Here is a 22038-nt window from a genome sequence, read left to right as displayed (position 1 = left end):
AATTGTCTTTGATTCACGTACAGACAATTAGGCTGAATGGTCAATTAAACAAAGGTGGGTGAGACAGAGGCCATTTCTACAGCAGCCCAAAAATCCGGGTTGGTCACGGCTGAGTCCCTGTGCGTTCAAATGATGCACAGGGACTCCCGGGAGGAAGGAGGGTTGAGAATGGGTTTTCCCAGGGATAAGTACTCCCTGGGAAAACCTGCTTCTTTCCACGGTCTCAGGATTGTCCTGAGACTGTGGGACATGTGGCTGCCCGTACCAGCTTCTTCCCTCCTCCTCCTCGCAAGAAGCGAGGATCAGTAGAGTGAAGGAACCAGGCCAGGAGGAATAGAGGGGGAGCAAGATTGGGAGTTTTTGTTTTTTTTTTAAACACCTTACGTTTACTTGGAGCACACGTGCGTTCATTTCCTTTTTTAAAAATGGTGGACGCGACACTCTCCTTCCTCCCAGAAGGTGATGCCCACATGTGGACTAAGGGGAGGATCTCACAATCAGGGAAAGGGGGAGAGAGAGAGAGAGAGAGAGAGAGAGAGAGAGAGAGAGAGAGAGAGAGAGAGAGAGAGAGAGAGAGAGTTCTGTCACCCAAAACAATACTTTTGTTTTGACATTAAGGAATACTGAGTCAGTCTTATATGGTACAAAATTTTGTTTACTTTTCTCTCTTGATGTAATTTATGCCATACTATTTTGCCTTCTTTTTCAAGAAGCCCAAAGCAGCCCTGTTGCTAGAAGATGAAAGATAGAGCTTGATTATGCTCATTGTTCATTTCGGTCTTTGTTCTACGTGGCATTTATGAAACATTTCTTAAAGACCTTCTCTTACAAATACCAGGTAAGAAAGCAAGCCATGCATCTTCCCTTAGCTTTTACCCAGCTACGCTTCTGCGAAATGTACAGTTCAAATGGGGATTAGAGAGAAAAGCACAGTGTGAAAGGGGATTTTCTCTTAACTAATGCAACGTCGTCAAAAACTCTTTCCATGGGGTTCGTTATTGCTGATATTTTTCAGCGTTCATGTATTGTGCTGCAGCAGTAAACACTTCCTTCATGCACCTGACCTTTCAAACGCTCATTAAATTTAATGAGTTTAAAGCGAGTGATAAAAGGGAACTTGCCAAGCCAAACTCATTCAGATTTTTATTTGTCTGAAACACATATTGCAACCAAGGGAGACAGGCAGGGATTAATCATCATCATCATCATCATCATCATCATCATCTTCATCATCATCATCCTGTACTTTCCCCATGAACCTGATAATTCCTAGATCTCCTGTGAAATGACTATTGCTTGTTGAGATTTGCTTTGGGCTTCCTCCTCACAACTCGCTGTTACATTTTCAACCCTTTGGCATTATTCTTTCAAAGGATCTAGCATTCTTTCAATATTATCCCTTTATAGCTGGCTGAGAGGTGGTCAGACATTTTGCTGCCTCAGGCAAAGAACAATATGGCGTCCTTTTCCTTTTCATGCACAAAACCCGCCTGCATTGGCAATTGAGCTTTTCTTGAATGCTGGTGAAGGGACAGCATCCTTCAGTGTACATACATGAAGGCAGCAGAACTAGCTTTGGAGTGCAAGGCACATAGTTGTCTCCGCCAGCATCATCTTGCTACCAGCTCGCAGCATCTGCCGCCTGAGGTAACTGTTTCCCCCTGCCTAATAGTAGAGCTGGCCCTACTGAAGGCCCTGTCATGCTTTTCAGTGTGCATTGCCAGCGGCAAAGGGGCAACATGAGCAAAAAAACAAATCCCATTACAGTGGTTCTTTTAAAAAGCCTTGAGCATGCCTCAATCACATCTTTCATACACTTGATTTAGGTTGGCTTTCTCTGAGATTGGCTACTTTTTGTTAAGGAGCTGTGTCAACAGTATCCTGGAAATCCTGTAAGCAGCAGTCTTGTGATTGTTGTGTTCTGCAGAGTCCCTAACACACTCATACAGAGTGTGTGGCACAGTCGTTGTTGGTACTAAAGCAACCTCCCCCAACCTGGCACCTTCCAGATGTGTTCAACTACAACTCCCATCATCTCCAGCCATCATGGAAGGCACCACCTTGGGTGAGGCTGTATTAACGGCTGATTCAAGCATGTAGAAATAGGAGATGGTTACCTTCCTTCATGGACTGTAGCACTCCAGAGTTCGCATGAGGGACTGTTTGAGCAGTCCCCAAATAATAAAATCCCTTCATGGGAAATGGCTTGGCTAAAACCCTTCTCCTTGACACCAGCTGTCCATGTGGAGGGAGATTCCTCTCTTCCCCATAAGGGAGCATGTGATTTTCCATCTATTAACTTGAATTGATCCCGCCCAGTATGGACTTTGCTATAAGCTATTCCAGCACAACTGAGTTGCCTCTTAGCAAACGTAATAGCAATAGGAAATACCCACTGAATCCGATTCTGCTTAATGGTGTGCTGGTCACGCATTTGTATTTCCTTCCTCGTTTGAAGCAGCAGCGCAGCGAAATTCATCTCTGGTTTAGACATGTATGTGATGTCCCTTAAGCAAAATAACATATGCTCATTTAAAAACATTCTAAGCAACACACTCTGTTTTTAAATGATTACTACTCATGACACTTGGTGGAATATATAAAGATGGCTTTGAACTGTTGCAGCTTGTTTTTAATTTAGTAGGAGCCATGGCAGACACAGGGACTTAGATGAGGTTTGGGGAATGCTCAGAGGAGTGGTTTAATCTTTGTAAACTGCCCAGAGAGCTTTGGCTATGGGGCGGTATATAAATGTAATAAATAATAATAATAATAATAATAATAATAATAATAATAATAAGAAGAAGAAGAAGAAGAAGAAGAAGAAGAAGAAGAAGAAGAAGAAGAAGAAGAAGAAGCAGAAGCAGAAGCAGAAGCAGAAGCAGAAGCTGCTCCCTCTTTCTTCACATGGGGAAGAAAGAGGAAGCAAACAATGGGCCGATCTACACCAAGCAGGATATAACACTTTTAAAACAGTTTGAAAATGGTATATGTAATGTGTCCTGGGCCTGAACAGTTGTCATAACCCTTATAAACCGTTATAAGCAGTAGTGTAGATCCTGCCAATGACCACATGGCCCATTCAGTGGGTGTTTTTATCATGCAGCTTCTCCTTCACACAGCAGGAAATGGTGGCAAGTTTCATTACAGCCCAAACAATAGAATTTTCCAGGTATTTTTTTTGTGATGGAAAAACGGGAAAAAGGAGTGGGAGAGGCACAGAGGGCAGACTGAGTTGTCAAAAGGACCCATGAACATCCATGAGTGGCCAGTAATGAGCGTGCTATAAAATGCTCGTCTGATAACGCTCTTTCTTTCCCTGAACTGCCTTAAGTTTACCTATCTTAGGACTGAAGCCATTACAAACTGGTTTAACAGTCATTCCCTCTTCTGAAGGAAAATAGGAATTGAATTTGGGAATAGAGGTGCTCCTGGAAACCTCTTGCAGAGAACTGCTAGCATCTCATAGCCTACAGTTATCATAATTCTTTGTGGATAGCAGTGATAATTAAATAGATATTAGCAATGCAATGTTCGTAGAAAAAAAGGAGAAAAGAAAACCAGAGGGAATCCTCTGGAGAATATCTATCTATTTATCTATCTCTTTTTTGTCTTTAGGTGTGCGATATCCCATAGGCATGTTAGGAAGGGGACAGGGCAGGAGACACCAAGCTAGCCCTGGCGATGTCTGCAACATACAGAGGATCTTTTGCTAAGTTAATTCATCTGCAAATTGTTCACCGTTCCAAAATTAAACACATTGCACGGAGGTGGTGTGATTAAAAGTGGGAGACTGAAGGCAAAAATGCTGGTTTGTTTTTATTAATCAAATACATTAATTTTATCCCCTCCATTTTTTATTGAAAAGAAAAATACAAATACTTTGCCGTGGAACTGAAAATAAATGAATCCTTGTGTTAGAATGCCCTAACGCAGTATCCAAAGTCTCTGCTCTTTTTTAAAAAAAGTCATTAATATTGTATGAAAAATGCAAATCACTGAGCTACAAAAAGTTATAGCATTAGTTACTGAGGTAACAGATTTTTGTTTATATGGAGAGCACAGTGGAGTGAAGCCCAAACCTTCCATTAATCCTCCAGTGTCATCTCTTTCACGTCCCACTAGCAGATTTTCTTTTAGCAATTGTCACATAACCAGTATGCTAAACACACAGACACACACACACACACACACACACTTCAGGCAGGTGAAATGCCATTTTGGCATCTTGCCTCCACAACCTCATCTCTCCCTTTCAATCATGCTTAGGAAAAAAGATAGAGGGAAAAGATTAGAGGAAACTCACACAGCTTCTAAAATAGACTTTGAAGAGTGATGTGCTTTCTTGTTTTACTTTTTAAGGGTGGATTTCTCTCTCTCTCTCTCTCTCTCTCTCTCTCTCTCTCTCTCTCTCTCTCTCTCTCTCTCTCTGATATGCATCTGATCCAAGTTCTTAGCAGACTAGTGTAAAAGTGAGCATATAAGTCCAGCTTTAAATCGCACGCTGGTTGTTTTGAAATGCATGAGGGAGGCATATGGGAAACCGTTTGGAGGGATGTTTTCTCTCTCTTGATATACAAACGACGGAAAATAAATACTTATCATCAAATAATGATGGGGGTTTGAACTGTGTTAATCTATAGGGATATTTATAGCTTTATGCTAGGGCCTTGTGTGAGCAGCTGCTTGAAATTCTCCACCCTATTTGTGAGCAAAGAAATGGAAGAGAGCTTTTTCACCAAATTCTTCCAGGGGGAGGATGAATTCTCCAACCATTTCTCACAGGTGGGTTCACCATTAGCAATGGCAGCAGTAGCATAGCTTCTCTCCTTTGCCGTAAGTTTATTTATTTATTTATGCAGCTGCAAGTGACAGCGTCAGCAACTGTGTTGGCAGCCAGAGCCCCATTTTGCATCCTGAAGAAGGCATTGTTCTGGGGCACTGTGCGTGGGGAAAAATGCAAACCCACACTCCCAAACGGTTGGAGAATATTCTGAGATAACCATGCAAAAGTGGTCGTCTCTTTCTTTGAAGGTGGGGGAAGAGAAAAATCAGTAATTTTTATGTCAAAATATCTCCTGAGAAATTTCATCTCAGCTCTAGTTTATTCAGTGAGAGTTTGCTATCCTGTAAAGTCGATCTGCCCATTACCTTGAATATTTTTTGCCTCCTCTCAGGACATCCCCATCTTTTCACTTTTGTTTATAGTGGATAGTGATGGCTAGCATGGCTCAGTTGGCCAGTAACATAGGACTGTTTATTAAAAAATAAGTCATTATATGTGTAATAACAAAAGTCAATATGCAAGAGGTCCTGGTGGCTCACTCATTCTGTCTGGCCCTGCTAGACTCCTTTGGGGCTCCAGTTCCTGCATGGGGAGCCATGGCTCCTCAGCCTTAACCCTTACTTGAGGATTAACCTAAATTACTACTGAAGTTAATTTCAAAAGCCATCCTGTTGGCCCACACAGTCTGTGTGGCCCTGCTCGGTTCTTCCATGTCTCCGGTTCCTTTCTGGGGAATCGTGACTCCTCAACCCTAACACTTAATTGAGGATTAACCTTAATCCTAATTTACCACTGAGATGTCTCTCCAGCCAGCAAAAGTTAGTATGCAAGCTGTCCTGGTGGTCTACTCACTCTGTCTGGCCCTGCTACGCTTTTCCCCAGCTTGTAGGACCATGCCTTCTCAACCTTAACTCTAAATTGAGGATTAGCTTTAACCCTATTTTACCAAGGAGACATCCCTCCAGCCAGTAAAACTCAGTATGCAAGCTGTCCTGGTGGCCAACTCACACTGTCTAGCCTTCCTAGGCTCTTCCAGGCCTCCTGGTCCTATTCAGGGAATCATGCTTCTTCAATGTGGAGGAACCTGAAAGGGCAGGTTCCCTTGGTTCGCTGAGTGGCGGTCAAAGGCTCTCAAGACACAATTTCTCTCATCTTGGAAAAGTTTTATTATGCGCAGCCTGCAGTGCTGCAAGGTGGCAAACCCTAGAGGATCTGAAGGACTGCCCACTAGTTGCAAGCAAAGCTAAGATACTTATAAGGTAACCTCCTCAGAAGCAACAACAGAACTTCCTCATATAATAAACCAATCATAATACAGTTTTGCAATACAGTAACCAATGATAGACAAGGCATTTATGCATGCACAGAGTGCAGATAATTCTAAGACTAGAAAAACAATACATAGATGGGTATTGCAATCCTGGAACATCTGTTCCTTTGTGGTTACTACTCTTCCTGTCCTCGCTGGGAGGCTCACACTCTGACTAATGTGTCAACACTTCTTGTTGGTTGAGCAAGTGTTGCTCAATATATTTTCAGCTACAGTTTGAATCAAATTGCTATAGAACTTAATATCTAATAGAAAGGGCTTACATCAAAACAGGGTGGGCACAGATAAAACAGCCCATTCACACATTTCCTCGACACTCAACCCTAACCCTAACCTGAGAATTAACCATAACCCTTATTTACAAGCGAGATGTCCTTTAGTCTCTAAAAGTCAATAAAAAAGATGTCCTGGTGGCCCGCAGTCTGTTTCACCCTGCTAGACTATTCTGTGGCTCCACTTCCTTTCCAGGGAGCCATGCCTTGTCAACCCTAACCTGAGGATTAACCCTAACCTTAATTTACCACTGAGATGTCCCTCCAGCCACTAAACGTCAGTGTGCAAGCAGTCCTGGTGGTCCACTCATTCTGTCTAGCCCTGCTAGGCTCTTCCACGGCTCCAGTTCTTTTTCAAACCCTAACCTTTGGTTTAATCCTATCCCTAATGCACCACTGAGACTTCCACGTGCCATAAATTTCTCCCATGAAAATTTCGATCATTCTCATTCAATTTTATAGAAAAGAAATTGCTTTTGAAAAGAAATTGAAAGTAATTCATGTGTTTGGTTATTAAACTTAGGTTATTATATGTATAATAACCAAGGATGTTATTATACATATAAAAACTAATTCCCTATCTTCCACAGTTCATCCTGGAGTTCTGGTGCTATGAATTCTCCTGTTCTGTAGAAGGTACATGCACACCACCATATCATATTACCTTTCCCTGCAGAAGTGAATTGCACTTGCTAAAGCTAACTGGAGTAGGGATAAAACACACGTTTTTACAATAGTGGATAGCCTGCCCTGCATGAATATAAATAAGTGGGCCAAGGATGGGTTGGTATAAAGTGTACACTTTACTGGGGCCTGGAGATCCAAGAGGGCCTGCAATCTCATTACCCCATTAAGGAAAAAAACTGAAAGTAAGATCATGCTTGAGAATATTTATGACTTATTTTCCTGTAACTACCTTTTGGCCAGATTTCCTGGAGCCAAATCAGAAGTGTTAGAGCAGAATGCAACGTTCTGAACAGAGAGTTGCTGGACTAGGGAATACAAACAGAGAGGATGTGCTTGAGCATTTAAACTAGTGGTTTGAGACACAAGAGAGATTTGTGCTTCCCTGGGTGATACAATCTCTGAAGAATGATCAGTTCCAGAGGTCCTTGTGCATAGGCAGGACAAAGGTACAGCTGGGAGTGTAAAAGGACCATTACAACTAGGAGAGAGAGAGAGAGAGAGAGAGAGAGGGAGAGTTAGTTTAGTCTGTTTCATCAAAACCAATAGTCTTGTGCTGCCTTAAAAAACTAACACATTTATTATGGCACAAACTTTCATGGAAGATTGTCCATTTGATCAGATACATGATGCGTAATCATCAGTTGGCAAGTATGTCTTGAGATTGGTGGATTTCCATTCCATTTGGCTAAATATGGTGCCATCCGTCATAATAATTTCTAAAAGTGTAGCTCAGTTAGGTCCTAGGGAGACAGTCCTGCTGCTAGTGCTACCAGTAGGATTTACATATGTGTGTGTGTGTGTGTGTGTGTGTGTGTGTATAAATGTCTAGTTTGCACATGTACATGTGTGAACAACGCACACACAATACTGGCATGGTGGGAAAGCCCCAGCATGGGTCATGGTATAATTTCAATAATAGAGAAAATATAATCCAATACTATAATTAAAATAGAATACTTTTTTCATGATTCGTGACATTGAATATAGGGGACAAGATCATGGGGTGTGTGGGAGAACTCATGGTACAAGTTAGTACTGGGCCACACACACACACACACACACACACACACAAAGATGCTTGGGCTCTGTAACTAACATCCCATAAGTGGGCGCAATGCATGTCTCTGTATGGAATAAACAGAAAAACATTGTGCCTTATGGAAAAACTGCTCCCTCACTGGACAACCCCACCTGCAGGTTTTCTTATTTTTCTTAGCAAAAAGCTATGAGTGTTATCAGATGAGCGGTTTATAGCATATTTGTTACTGGGCACTCACGAATTTTTGTGGGTCATTTTCATGGTGCTACCCACCTCCCAGGTGTCTCCTGCTCCTTCCGATCATTTTTCTTTCTCAAAAAAACACCCAGGAAAATCCAGTTTCCCTCCCCTGTAGTGAAACATGCTGCCATTTCCCGCTGTATGAAGGAAAAACAGAACAAAAACAAACAAACCACCCACTGAATGGGCCTGGTGACCTTTGTTTACTTCCACTTTCTTCAGCATCTGAAGAAAGTGGCAGCTGCCCATCCCTACTGTGGGACAGAAGCACGATTCAAAGCGACAGGAGGGAAATGCGATTCCCCCCACCTCTGTCTGAAGAAGCTCCATATTTCAGGTTGTAAGGGACTCCTGCCACTATTTAGTTCTACAAGTAGATCCTTTTCCACTGCTGCCTATTTTCTTAGTGTACTTTAAAACCTGCCAGTTGCTTGGTATAAGAAGCTTAGGCATAAAATGGCACCAACATAGTAACAGTTTGATTAAACATGTTGGTTTATTAAAGGGATTTTTTTGTATATTAAGTCAATACTAATCTTTACTTTGGGATTTCCAAAAGACTACTTACTTACACTTCTTAAATTTGGTTTATCCTGAACTTTAAGATTTTTAAAAAAGTTTATATGAAAATTCATAAGCATATTTATTTATCTGTTTGTTTGTTTTGTTCATTTCATTTATATCCCACCTTTTCCTCCAAGGAGCCCAAGGTGGCATACGTAATTCTCCTCCTCTCCATTTTATCCTTACAACGACCTTGTTAGGTAGGTTCGGCTGAGAGTCAGTGCCTGGCCCAAAGGAATCCAGTGATATTCATAGTCAAGTGGGAACTAGAATCCAGATTTCCCAAGTCTAAATCCAACACTCTAACCACTACACCACCTTATCTCTTTTTTTGTACATATCTCTCCTAGTACATGCATAGAAGCATGCAATTTTGCTAAATATATACATTTTTGTCAGCAATATTTCCCAATATGATACATTTTAACATTATTTCCCCTAATAAATATATTCTAATGCATTTTTGTTTGAAAAACTGTATTTCAAAATTTGGAGATGTGAATTTTGAGGGGAAACCAAGTTTCTGTCCATAGAAAGGTTCAAAAAGGTGAAATTAGATATGTTTGCATTGAAATGTGAACTGAATGAATTTCTCCCCCATCCCTAACTGTACCTCATTAGGCCTGCTCCTAACAGGATGAAGAGCAGGTAGAATTTATTAGTGGATACTTCTAAAGAACAAAAGCACAACCTCAATGAACTTGTCTATTTAGACAGTTCTATTGATGTTCCAACCATGCTACTTGTTCCTCAACTTCTCTTCCTTTCTATAGATAGCATTGCCCTGGAACTTCTCACTGTTCAGAAAATATCATTCCATAAGTTTGCAGAGCAGAGAGAGAGAGAGAGAGAGACAGAGAGAAAGAGAAGCAGTGTTGCCTGTGCTGAAAGACAATCTGCCTTTGGACCAGCAGTGATGTAGTGGCAGCTATTCCATCAAGCTACCTGAGCTGTCTCTATCCCAGCTGATTGTTAAGAACTGTAATGGGTGCCTGAGCTTGCTTGCTTTCCTCTTCCCTCCACACCCCTGTTTCCTTGTGTCTTTTCAATTGTAAAAGATTGAGGGCAAGGACGTTCTTACTACTGATCTTTGTAAACACCTCTGGGTGCCTTTTTTGTGTGCTAAACTGCAGGGCAGAAATTCTTTAAACAAACAAATGATAACAGATGCGTTTTCAGGACTGGCATGAGTTTAGTGTAATTAAACATTGACATCCTGATCCTACTATGGAAGGATCTACACTACTGCTTTAAAGCGCTTTACACACTCCATATACAGTTGTCAAAACTGTTAAAAACACTTTAAAGCAGTAGTGTAGATCTGGCTAATCTCAGCTAAAACAGTTACAATAAGATCTGGTAGAAACAACTGACACAAATCATACATCATCAAATGCTTGGGAGTAGCCTTAACCTGGTATTGAAAAGATGGCAGTGTTGACATCAGGTTTATCCCAGTGGGAGAGCATGCTATAACCAGGAGGCCACCACAGAGAAGGCCTTCTCCCTTGTTTCCACCTTTCAAGACTCCCTCAGAGGAGGAACTCAGAGAAAGGCCTCTGATCATATTTCCCAGGTATTCATTACTGGGATTAGCTCTGTAGTTCAAGATCAAGAAGATTAGCTAGTAAGAAAGGTACATTGATGGTGCTATATAAATAAATAAATAATAATAATAATAATAAAGGTGTCCAGCTGAGAGCACAGTGAAAAAAGTGTTTCAGCAAAGACTTTTAACCACTCATTTAACACCTCTTTGCGTTTCCACTGATGGTTTAAGAACTGTTTTTATTTTCAGAGATGCTCAACATTTCCAGAATATTCAGATATTTTCTTTTAATATACTAATGCAGGTGTATGTATGTCATACACTATTGCAAGCCTGCTAAGTTGCTAAGAAATGTTGCAAGAAACTTGGTACTTAAAAGACACTAAGTAAATCAAAAGCAGTGTTATAAAACTTCCTTTTTTTCTTAATTAGAAAGCAGTTTCCCATCCACCCCAAATTGTTTTCCCTATATGCTTCCTTGTAATAAAGAAACATTAAGGATTTTCTTGGCAGAAGTAATTACAGCAGTTACCAATACGTAAAATAGCTCTCTTTGAAAAACTTAATTGTGATTTCAGATTGCTTCCGCACTAAAGCCATCTAGTGCTGCTGAGGCATTGCTCTTCCACAATCAGTGGGAAGCAGAATTAAAATGGTGGTTTGCCACAGTATTTAATCCTAGAATTCACCTCAACAGAGGTCTTGTTTCTCCCACTTGCTGGTCTTTTAATTACCTGTTTCCTTTCAATCGCGAGGCCCTCCCCCTCAGTCTACACATGGCACATGATGTCCCGGGAGAAAGAGGACGTCGTGTTTGACATTTTTTTCTGGAAATGAGCGCAGGGTACGTTTTTGTAAAAAAAAAAAACCCCAAAAAACCTCACACTCCCCCCCCCCCAATGGGCACAGAGCTCCGTGGCCCGTGCCCGGTTCCTCGCCGCCCACACATCCCTCGGTCTTGGGATCATCCTGAGATCGCGGGAAAAGTCAGGATAGAAGGGTAGGGTGATATCCCAGGGAAAGGGAGGGATAATCCTTTTCTGCTCCTGGGATCCCCTGTGCATCATGTGGACGCACAGGGATGATCCTGGGAAGACCCCTGGGCTATCGCCCCGTCTAGTCGTGCCCTTTGTGACATATGAGGAGGGCACCTCCCTTTCCCCTTCTCCTGGAATACGGAGCATTTTTCAGTTGTATTGTATCATTAATTAAACAATTCTATTGTATTATTAAATAAAATTTAAAATAGTTCAAGGTGTATGATCAAGCTGCTGGGAAAGTAATAGGCTGACAGTTCAAACGATGGAAAGATTAAAATGATTGTCAGTTCACTTCAGCACAAAGGGGAATGTTGAAGTTGGGTTTTCAAATTTCTGTTATGACCTTATTTCTAAATATGCCAAGCATGTCACTGCCTTTCCCTGCGTTTTTTCCTTTCTTTCAAATGATATTGTTTTATAGACATGGCTGGCTTTTTAACTAAAAAGGACTTCAGATGATACAGTTCTAAGGGGCAGCAGGAAACGCCAGTGCCTTGCACTTTCAGTTTCTGCACTTTTCCATTTCATCCAAAATAGAACTTGTACATCTCTATCCAGCTCTCCATCACGAGATGTACAAGCTCCCCTTTTGAGGAGGTTTTTTACATCTCACTCTGGTGATACACAACTCCATTTTGGATGAGAAGAGGATGTGCAAAGAAAAGAGGAAATGTGTGCTTCCTGTTCTTCATCCTATTTGAATGTTCTCTGTCTTTAAATGAAGATCCATCCAAGATAGCTTCTTGCAAAGATTAGCATTTTTGCTGCAGTGAAGAGGCTAAAATGACCAGTGCTACAAAGGTGTAAGAAAAGGACCAAGAACATTAGGAAAGGGATCTCAGCAGGGCATAATTCAAGCCAAAGCAACATATGGCTGAATATGTCAATGCCAGAATCAAGGTGACAAGGCTCAGCACTAGAATGTGTAATGTTAATAACAAAGATAAGAGCTGATCTGTACATGGCCAGGGTCTTATTCTCCAGTGACTAACTACTGCCTACTCCACACATACATGCCATTAGGGAGTGGAACATCCTGGTTAATGTATATGTATATGGCTTCCAGGCAAGCTTGATCCCTGGTATCTGTAACTCACAGAGTTCAATCCCATTGGCTGTGGGAATATGTGTGGAATGAAGATGCCTCCATTGGTGTTTAAAAATACTAGAAGTTCAGGTGGTGATGTGTGCTGATTTACAGAGGACAGTCCTCTATTTGAAGGGTTGTCTAAGGACAGCCTTCTATTTGAAGGCATCCTTTATTTGAACGCTGTCTTGTCCAAGTCTAGGACCATAAGAAGGTGAGCATAGAATCATAGAATCATAGAATAGTAGAGTTGGAAGGGGCCTAAAAGGCCATCGAGTCCAACCTCCTGCTCAATGCAGGAATCCACCCTACAGCATACTTGACAGATGGTTGTCCAGCTGTCTCTTGAATGCCTCTAGCATGGGAGAGCCCACAACGTCCATAGGTAACTGGTTCCATTGTCATACTGCTCTAACAGTCAGGAAGTTTTTCCTGATGTCCAGCTGGAATCTGGCTTCCTGTAACTTGAGCCTGTTATTCCATGTCCTGCACTCTGGAAGGATCGAGAAGAGATCCTGGCCCTCCTCTGTGTGACAACCTTTTAAGTATTTGAAGAGTGCTATCATGTCTCCCCTCAATCTTCTCTTCTCCAGGCTAAACATGCCCAGTTGTTTCAGTCTCTCTTTATAGGGCTTTGTTTCCAGACCCCTGATCATCCTGGTTGCCCTCCTCTGAACACGCTCCAGCATGTCTGCATCCTTCTTGAATTGTGGAGGCCAGAACTGGACGCAATACTCTAGATGAGGCCTAACCAGGGCTGAATAGAGAGGAACCAGTACCTCATGTGATTTGGAAGCTATACTTCTATTAATTCAGCCCAAAATAGCATTTGCCTTTCTTGCAGCTATATCGCACTGTTGGCTCATATTCAGCTTGTGATCTACAACAATTCCAAGATCTTTCTTGTTTGTAGTATTGCTGAGCCAAGTGTCCCCCAACTTCAAGCAGAGGCCTTGAAGTTGCCCACGAGGCTATGCAAGCACATAGGTCACCTGACTGTGAGATGTATTTCTATTTATAGTCATTTCCAAACTAGCATGTGTACATATGAATTAGCATAGGCAAATTTTATGCAAATCTATGACTATGTTGGCCCTCTCTTCTTTGTGGGGTGATGCAAAGGTACCATGGTAGGCAGGGTGAGTGAACAGCAGCAGTGAGAAATTCCCATAACTAGAGCTAGAAGTGATTCCTGGGCATGATTTTGTTATCGAGACCTAATGAAAACCCCTGAATTTCAACCTGGATTGAGACACTGCAATGGACATGCTGGCTAAGAATGATGGGAGTTGCAGTCCATTGCATCTGGAGGGCACCACCTTGAGACAGGCTGCTTTAGGGTATCTCATATATATCCAGTCTTTCTACGTGACATAATCAAATTGGCCAAAAAAATCTCATTTTAAAAGTCTAATCATAAACACAGCATTGACAGTGATGCCTTTCTAATAGTATCCCAATATACTAGTTGCTGGGGGACATGAGCAGGAGGCACATCCTGCTTGTGGGTTTCTCATGGGCAGCTGGTTGGCCATTGTGTGAACAGAGTGCTGGACTAGATGGATCCTTGGTCTGATCCAGCATGGCACTTCTCAGTACTTATAATGCCTTCCCATTTGCAAACACCTCTTGGATTTAGAAACGCCACCACTCCAAAGTTTACTCAACATATTCTTTTTGATTTGTGTGTGTGACAATCGCCAAAGTAGGGTGACCAGATGATCTGGAAAACCCTGGAGACCTCCGGTAAAATGGTGCTTCTCTGGGGCAACCAGGGCTGGGGCCCAATTTACTGGGGCACCCAGCAGGGGAATGCGTCCCCCAGCCCCTCCCAGTGTCGATCTGGCCTTCTCCTTCTGTGTTTGCAGAAAGAGCCATCCCAGCTTCTCCCATCAGCCATCCAGTATTCATCTGTATGTGCGCTCAAAGCTCGGAGGGGAGTGGCACGGCCTCTTTTCTCCCAGCCCAGCACAGGAGGGTTTCCCCCCTTCCATTCTACCGGACTGCTCTGAGGAGCAATGAGGCTTAACTGGGGTGGCATCGTGTACTCCGCAGAGCCAGAGCCAATGCGAGAGAAGAAGCTCACCACTGGTATGTACTGAAGCAGAGCCTGCTGATGCCAGCTGAAGGTTTTCTGTAAAAAAATGGAAAAAAATGATGTGATGCTGGTGACTGATGTGGCTAATGGAATAATTGTAACTCTTTCCTGTTACCATAATTCTTTAACTTCCATAGCCAGTGGTGTATATTTTCATCTCTTTTCCTCTTCCTTTTCTGCAACATTTTTGCTATGTCAATGAGGTAGGTGTGTTTTTCATTGTTGTTTTTGACTGTTATGTCTGGTTGAAGTTGAAACAAGCTAAGAGGTGCTCGTCTTTAGTCCATTTTGTTCCATTGCTAATGTTTGCAGGGTAATAGTAGTTTATACTCTTTCTGAATGCTTGCTTGCTTGTTTGTTGTACTAGATTTTTCTGTACTTGTCAACTGCTTCATTTGTTCAGTGGTAGCAGTATGCTGAATCTGTGAGCATAGATATGAGAAAGGTGATGGAGAAAGAATGTTAAATGTTAGGAAAGGTGAGACTCTGGTCATCCAGTGAAGGATTTGCAGTCAGAAAAGATATTTGAGGGAAGGGGAGACTGTATCACACAGAGTATTGCAAAAGCTTCAAAGTACAGCAAAAGCTACAAAAGTAGGAGTGAGTGAAGTTAATTTCAGATACATTGAATGTCTCACTTGTTCTTTATTTCAGTGATTTTAACATTAAGATGTTATGTAGAACAGGTTTGTCTTAATTGCATGCTGTGAAATCAGACATGTGACCAAGGCCATGTTTGGGTGGGCACACCCCCTTAGGTGCTGGGCATGTTGGTGGGCACACCTCCTTGGGGCAGCTGTGTTGTCCTCCTTATTGGTTTCCAAAATATGGTCACCCTATGCCAAAGAGATTTCTCTGTGGAAAAAGAGTGAGATGTTCCATAAAGGCTGGCTTTCTGCTTTATCCAGTTACTGCATAAACACAGTTTTATTTTAAATGCCTGTCAAGAAAATCTCCGATGTGCCTTGTGCTACTACATCCTTTCCCACACATTCTTTGATTTACAGCTCATTTCGCCAAAATCTTTGTTTGCTCCTTGCAGAGGAAATACAGGGGAAGCTTTAAAAGTATTAAAATAAAAGATGGACCAGGATAGTTGCCACCAGCTCAGTCATATTGAGGGGAGCATACAGCTTCTTTCATTCTCTTTAGAACTGCACATGTGTTGATCTTCTGAACTGTTAGTGATGTCTTCTTGTTGCTATTCCCAGTTTGGCTAGTTTTGGATGGCCAAATTCCACATTAGGCTAAATAATCTCATGCTTTTATGACTCTGGTTGCAAAATGTGCACTTTAGTTATTTCATTAGAAAGAAACAATGAACAAGTAAATACATTGTTTGATGTCCTGCTGCATTAAGCTCTGGCTAAGCCTGAAAAATGGCCGCTCTTATGCCTTCCCCTGCTGTTCTTTCTGGCAGCCATGAAGGAACCTGGCCTGGGTTCAGGTTTCTGTTTATTAAATCATAATCAGGATAATGATTCCCCTTTGAAAACCTGTTACAAATTAAAAGCAGAATAGATTTTCTTTGCTCTGCTATTAAGCTGCAGCTATTGCAGTATTGATAGAGCACAGTGAAAAGAGCACAGCAGTAAATTAGTCCCCTTTGCTATCAAGCTGCCTAACAACATAGCCTGCTTCTTGAGTAAACAAAGCTTGGAAATAGACCTTCAGTGTAGCTTAAAAATCCATCAGTTGCCAATACTGGTAACCACATGATTTGGAGCAGAAATACAGAACAAAATATAGTTTGCTCCAGTTTATCGTTTTGGGTCACCAGACAGTGGGTTGTGCTAGGCAACATTTACAGCGGGGTGGGCAACATGTGGCCTCTGGACCATATTCCACCCCACCCCTACAAGACCCATTCTCCCTGCAACTCCTGATGCCCCTGCTGTCCCCGTTGTCTTTGCCATGCCTAGTTAGCTTGTTTTCAAACTAAATTTGGTCATTTTAAGGCTCCGTGTTGGCTACAGGGGCTTAGCAAATTTAGCTTTTTTTTAATCCCCCCCTCCTCCTAAATAATCAGCAGGACAGTAGGAGTGCAAACTGCAGTAGGTCCAGGGGAAGGAAATTTGACCCCCAGACTTCCTGAAGCTTCTCACTGCTGCAGAGAGCTCCGGCTATTGGGCGGCATAGAAATAAATAAATAAATAAATAAATATCGCATAAGGCAGCCTCCCCCAGTCTAGTGCCTACAGGTCCAGAGTTCCTGACTATCGGTTGTGCTCATTGGGGCTGGTGGGAATTAAAATTCAAAACTTCTGCAGGAGACCAGGTTGGAGATGGCTGGGTAAGGCCTTGCCCTGTTTCATACCTTTCCTCCATGCGTTGACCAGACATGTGGAATGCGGCACAGGGACACGCCCACTGATCCCATCCTTGAACTCCACACATTCAGCAGTATGTGCTTCTAGGCACATACAGCTGTAGGCATGCCGGGCGTTCCATGTGATTACAAACCTCATGTGATCAGAACCCCAATTATGTGTACCGAACCTATATGTATACCGCTTCATTCCTCCTGCAGAACATGTGGAGGTCAGGGATAGGGCCAGAAGGTTTAATGCCACTCCAAGTATCCAGTCAATGTGTGGAAAGAAAGAAGGTGTGAATGGAAGTGATTTGAATTGCTCTAATACAAGGGGCGTTGCTAGACCTACCGGGTGTTCCGTCGTTGAGGAGCGGTGAAAGCGGCTTTTCCCGTTCAGCCGTGACGCCTCATGCTCCACACCTGCCTTCAATTTGTGGCGGAAGTTTGCGCCGGTTGTGCTGCTGCCGCCGCGAGCACGGTTGCGCAGCCACACCGGCCTGATTGCCGCGGCTTTTTTTTTCGCTCGCTGCACGGTTTGCGCACGTCCGAAAGACCGCAAACTTGCGCAGCCGTCAGCGATGCCGCCGCCGGCCCCGGCGGCAGCGGCGGCGGCGGCGGCAGTGCCAGTGCCAGCTGAAGTGCTGCTGGTGCTGTTGAGGGTCAACATTGATGCGCTCACTTCCTGATGGGGGTCGTGGCGGGTGTAATATGACCCGAGGTCAATTGTCTGCATGGGCACTCTGTGCCTACATCTCCCATCATGCCTCTGAGGTGTCGGCGGCGATGACCGCCTCTGTGCCCTGTGCCCCATCCCAAGGAGCCAACCCACATCTGGCCGTAGCCATGGCAGCAGCCCACAAACAGCTCTGCCCTCTGCCAGCCTGGTACCCACACTAACAGGCAGCGTACAGCACCGCCATTATGCGGCCACGGTAGCTGCCCACCGCAAGGAGTCACCAGCCACTTTTCCGGTCCTCCGGTCCTGCGCAAACTGTCACTGGGGAAATAAAAAAAAAACACTAGAACAGGCGCACATCCCCCACCCATCCCCCACACACCCCAGCAGCACACTAGCCACTTTTCCGTTCCTCCGTTCCTGCGCAAACTATCAGTGGGTGAGTAAAAAAAAAAAGCCGCTCCGCCGCGCTGCCCCAGCTGGCAGACTGCGCGCAAATGGCGGAGGCGGCTTGACCGAAGCCGCTGACCACTCCCCCTTAGCACGCCTTTTCCTGCCCAGTGCGGACCGCAGTGACCTCACATCCTCCCACACGTACTCCAAATTACCGCGGGACGGCAGGAAAAGGCGCACTAGAACTCACTTTTTTAAAGTCGGGAGAAAGAGGCTTCGCCGCAGGATAACGGCGGATCCTCGTGAACGTCATCTGGAAGCCTCGACGTGACTGTGGAAGGTAACGCGCACTAGAGCCTCGTCTAGTAACGCCCAAGGTGTTTGGGTATTAGCCTTCATAGGCCAGATCTATACCAAGCAGTATATAACACTTTGCAAGCTGCTTGAAAACGGTAAATGGAATGTGTCATAGATCCCAACAGTTGTCAGTGCATTATAGAGCAGTAGTGTAGATCCTGCCATACTTTTTTATTTTGTTGCTAAGAGCAAATTTATGGACAGAAACATTTTTCATTGTCTATATTCGTTTCTACAAGGATGACAGAATAACAAAATGTTTCTTTTTTATTTGTTCTTTCCCTTTTCTCTCTTCAGCTCATTCTATAGATACTTTTAGAATCTGCTTGTCCAGATCAAAGGTTGCAACGAAGATAAAATTGCAATAAAGACAAAAGATAAAGACTCAATTATCTTAAAAACTTTCTTCTTGTTGCTTTTTGACCAATGTGCTTGGACCTGCCTTTGCACCACACTGATTGGTCAATTAGGGTTGTCTGTCATCCTGCCCAAACAAGCTGCCCTGCCTGTTTGGCACAGAGGAAATGAATTGCTATTAAACTCAAGCTTTGAACCTTTTTGAAATTTCAAATTTTCCTGCACATCTACACTGCTCAAGCTTCTGTTTAAAAATAATAATAAGCAAAACTGGTCTGGTAGATCTCAAGTAATAAGCTTTACACTACTTATTCTTATATAGATAAAGTTGAAAAGGACCTTGAAGGTCATCTCGTCCAACCTCCTGCTCATGAAGGACATGCCACGGGTAAAGCATTCCTTCTTAGTTTATATAGCACAAACATAATTATTCCCTTCTCGTTCTAAAGGTTGTACATACCCAGTCTAGAGTAATTCACTAGACTGGCTTTTAGCCTCAGATGTCAGTGAGCATTTTTACATGAGGCATTTATTGTGTGCTTGTGATTCCTCACTCATAGTAGTTTGAGGGTGCTTTATACAACATCATCAGTTCTCTAAGACCTCTCTGTGCTTTTGCAGCCATTTTAAGGGGGGGTTTCTAGTGAGGAAAGTCTGGTATTTTGTGTTATTGTGAACCCCTGGGGTATTTGCACACTTCCGCTATATCGCAGCAGCACCCAGTGGTTGCATAATGGAACATATAGAAAGGCAGAAAAAGAAAATCCCCAGGGGAAAAACATGTGTAAAGGAGCTGATCTGAATCCCACAAAGAATCTGGAAGCAGAAGCCTTAGTAAAGTGGTGGGTTAAAAGTCTCATGTAGAAAAGCCCCAATGTTCAAGCACCAGAATCTGTGGTATGACTTTATATCTACACATGTGCTATGGCTATTTATCATTTCACAAACACCGTTTGATAGCTATCTTCCTGATTGGTCAAGGGAGATAATGGGCCTCTAGTAGAAGTGTTAGGAACAATGGAGACTGTCTTATACCAGGTCGGATTATTGGTTCATCTAACTCAGTATTGTCTGTTCTGACTGGCAGAAGCTCTCCAAGGTTTCATACAGGAATCTTTCCCAGCACTACCTAGAGATGCCAGGAATTGAATCTGGGACCTCTGTCATACAAGGTATGTGCTCTACCCTGAGTTATGTTCTGCCCCCTAGCAAATTGTTTTCCACTATTAATTTTGGTAACAAAATTAAACAGAACACTAGGGGGAGTAAAGTTACCAGTCTGGCTGGATTTGTTTGTGAATTAAACCTATCCACACTGTAACTAGTGTCAGACAGCTAACTCAGCTGAGATTCAGTTTTGTCTTCAGAAAGACAATATAGTGGCTTTGGTGCCTTTAGGCAGTTTGGCTTTAAAGCTAAATTTGAAATATGCATATATTTGTCACAGGATTAAAAGTATTTTTGGGTTAAAAATATAGAATAGAATTTATAGGACATAGTTTGAGCACTGTTCCCATGGCAACAGGAGTGGAAACTAACTTGCACATAGTAAGAAAAATAGCTCTTGAGTCAGATGGTCAAACTCATCTAAGTTGTATTTTTATGGGAAATGTTTTATTAAATTCATATCCCATCTTTCTTCCACCATGGACATCAATGTGGCATATGGTTTCCCATACATACACTGACCCATCTTAAACCAGCTTAGCTTCAGCAGGAGTTCTGCATTGTAGCACAATCATATCAGGATTGAAATGGCTGCAGGGGAAACTTTAATCCACTCTTCATCTGCTAATGCTTGGGATCTTCCCTTTTAAGTTCTCTGATAACTTTTTCTGTATTAAATTGCCACTGCTGGTATTTATGATGTCCACTGTGGCTTCCTCTATTAATTAAAAAGGAGCCTAATATGCTTACATAATAATAGTTCATATATGATATACTAAAGCTATACTAGAGTGACCAGATACAAAACAGGGAAGGGCTCCTGCAGCTTTAACTGTTGTGATGAAGAGGGTATTTCACCAGGTGCTGCATGCATACAAATGACGCTTGCTGAAAACCCCTTTTCTCAACAACTGTTAAAGATACAGGAGCCCTGTCCACCTTTTCATATGGTCACCCTAATTTAGATGGCAACAGAGCCATCAACCTAGTAGGATCATAGCTCAGTTGTAGATCACATGCTTTAAATGCAGGCGATCCCAGATTTAATCCCCGTCATCCCCAGACAGGGATGGAAAAATTCCTTCCTGAAACCTGGGAAAGCTGTTGCTAGTCAATGTCAACAATACTGGCCTAGATGAACCAATGGTCTAACTCAGCATAAGCCAACTGCCTATGTTCCTACCAAAAGACAGGGCCTTTTTAATCATACCCCCTTGCCTTTGGAATGCCCCCCCCCGAGTCTTAGCTGCCACCCATTCTTTTCTTTTCTTTTTCACAAGGGGTGAAAACAGTTTAACTTTCCTGGATCTGGACCTTATAATTTCTGTCTGCTGATGTTTTTTATTTGGCCTCTCTCTGTGTCGCTGTCTTGATGACAGCGCACCCTCAAACCTCTGTGTTTGCGCTTTGTGTTATCCCCATGCAAAGGAGCAAGGCAGGGGGTTATCTCAATGGAAGGGGAGAGCTGCTGTGCCGTGTCTTCTTGAGCTGGCAGGGAGCCCTGTGGCAACCAACCAGGGCAAGTTCTGCCAGTGTCGCAGGAAAACATGGATCATTGAAAAAGTTTCTGCTGGGTGATCCTTTCCCCCCCTGCCAGCGGCACCCTCAAGGCCTGTGCACCAGCAACAAGCGGAATGTCTCCACCAGGCAAGGGATGGACCTTCAGCCAATCAGAGAGCGAACACGGGTCACACAGGCATTTCAGAATCCATTTGGCCCACCTTGCCCTCCCTGTCCCTGATGGAGACCACTAATCGGGGTTTGCCATTGGCTGGGACACAGCTCAGTTGTAAGTCCAGAGCAAGGTGACAGATGGCAAATGCGAGTCAGCGCCTTGCTCACAGCAAAAAGACAGGGTAAGTCCCCAACTTTTTTAAACTGGAGCTTCAGGGAATGCCCTGGGATGGCTCCGTGATGGCTGCTGCATCATATAAATGACACAGCACCACTGCGGATTCATCCCGGGGCTTTCCCCTCGTCAAGACAAGCCCCTAGTCTCTCCCATGGTGTGTAAGTTTGCTGCGTGTTTTTAATTTTATGGCTGTAAATTGATATATACTTTTTTTCTTTTCTGGATTTCTT

Source organism: Elgaria multicarinata, chromosome 1 (genome assembly GCF_023053635.1).
Source record: "Elgaria multicarinata webbii isolate HBS135686 ecotype San Diego chromosome 1, rElgMul1.1.pri, whole genome shotgun sequence".
Classification (NCBI taxonomy): Eukaryota; Metazoa; Chordata; class Lepidosauria; order Squamata; family Anguidae; genus Elgaria; species Elgaria multicarinata.
Note: the sequence above shows the minus strand (reverse complement) of the source record.